The sequence below is a fragment of the Helianthus annuus genome, chromosome 11 (genome assembly GCF_002127325.2).
Source record: "Helianthus annuus cultivar XRQ/B chromosome 11, HanXRQr2.0-SUNRISE, whole genome shotgun sequence".
Lineage (NCBI taxonomy): Eukaryota > Viridiplantae > Streptophyta > Magnoliopsida > Asterales > Asteraceae > Helianthus > Helianthus annuus.
In genome coordinates this window covers 138,779,230-138,781,137 of record NC_035443.2, presented here as the reverse complement: position 1 = coordinate 138,781,137, position 1,908 = coordinate 138,779,230, and the positions used below count along the sequence as shown (strand labels likewise).

Below are 1,908 nucleotides of genomic sequence, written 5' to 3'. Positions count from 1 at the left end.
AAAAGAACATGGTAAGATATCTACTAACAAATCTACATCAAGATTAAAGATAAAGCAACTTATCAGAACATCAAACGGATCCCTTGTTCAAATCTGTGGATCCCTTGCCAGATAAAACGGATCCCTTGCCAGAGAGAGAGAAGATCTGATGTTGTTTTGTGAGATGTGTGAGCATTGAGAGAGAAAGCATATGGTGATCCGTGTGAAGTCAAATGGACGGTCCCGATCTTGATCCGTGTGAGAAAGTTTAACAATTGGACGGCAGATGTATACCCTTGTAAAGGGTAAAAGGGTTTGTGTTTTCTTGTGCCTTAACAGTTGTACATTGTGCATTAAGTGTTTTTTCAACACCTTGTTCAATTACCATTTTTTTAACTTTATCACACGGATCAGACATGTACTTTTAGATCTGTGAATCTGTGATAATACTTTTACAACTGGAAGACTCAGACATGTAATTGAGAGATGAACACAACTACGGGTAAAGCCATGGCTGCAACACACGGTTGCAAAGTGAGAACTATGCAACCTGGATATTGCCCCGCCAAGATGCTACTCGGATCTTCTATGTACCCTCAAAATACAATCATCATCACAGTCTATTGTGTTATGTAACCCCGCTTTAAAGCATGATGTACAAGAGTATTTTTCCACTAAACTTAAACAACCTTTAAAGCATGATGTACAGCTGTTTTAAGCACAAGAAACACATATGTAACCTCACAGGCTCAGCTTATGCATCATAGCCTTAACAGTTTCAGTTCAGACATATTAAGAACACAAGCTCAGCTTATGCATCATAGAGACGACAGGCTCAGCTTATGCATCATAGCCTCACAGGCTCAGCTTATGCATCATACCCTCACAGGCTCAGCTTATGCATCATACCCTCCGAATGCAAAGAGTTGATATATTCTGAAATCGAAGTAAATAGAAGTTGTTAAGTTGATGTTTTGAAAGTAGGATTATTCAACTGAGATAAACTTACAATTTCAGTTGAGTGTAGTTGAGAGTTTGTAAAGTGTGAGTAGAGTGTAGATATCTCTGGATTATTTATAGAGACTGAAGCTAGCAGTGCTGTCTTTCAAACAGTGTATGGAAGAGTGTTGATATATTATAGAGACTGCAGCAAGCAAGCTGTCTTTCACACAAAAGTAAAGTGTTGCTTTTTCCTGTAGATTGTACTTCCCTGCTTTTGGCATCCCTTTTTGTGAGATGTGTGAGCATTGAGAGAGAAAGCATATGGTGATCCGTGTGAAGTCAAATGGACGGTCCCGATCTTGATCCCTTTTTGTCTGTAGCATAAGTCAAATGGGTTAAGATCAGTTAAAAAACAAAAAGCATAAAAATAACAAAACACATCATAAAACACAAAATATAGTCAAGTTTATATTCTCTCAGTAGCATAGCATGTTAAAAATTAATATTCAAGGCTTAGAAATTACCAAAAAAGAGCGAAAAACCGACTGAATTCGAATCTCAGCCCATTCTTGACACTAATGCTCCGTTAGTTCTCGCAAAGTCAACCATCATAAAAAGAAATCAAGTATTAGTAAAGATTTGATATTAGTTATAACCAGTACACTATTAACTTAAAATAAATTTAATATAAATCACATTTTGTCAAGTTGCAAATATAAAAACCTTTATTTGGCAAGGGATCCACAGATTTGAACAAGGGATCCGTTTGATGTTCTGATAAGTTGCAATGAGTGTTATATATCTTACCATGTTCTTTTGTGATTCTTATCTTTAATCTTGATGTAGATTTGTTAGTAGATGCGCTTATTTCAAATTAGGTTGAAAGTTTTGTGATATTTGAATTTGTATTTTTGGTGATGATAGTTAGCTTATAAAAAAAAAGAAAAGAAAATTGATGAATGATGATAAACTTTACTTTACCTCTGC

The 1,908-nt window shown here is 35.6% G+C and overlaps 1 long non-coding RNA gene across 1 annotated transcript; it reads right to left on the bottom strand.

The window, feature by feature from the left end:
• Nucleotides 1-843: 843 nt before the first annotated feature.
• LOC118483668 lies at nt 844-1,601 on the bottom strand. Its single transcript, XR_004870970.1, has 3 exons — nt 1,446-1,601; nt 989-1,295; nt 844-915 (listed from the first exon to the last, which is right to left on the bottom strand). It is a non-coding gene; the product is annotated as an uncharacterized LOC118483668 (long non-coding RNA).
• Between the last annotated feature and the right edge of the window lie 307 nt (nt 1,602-1,908).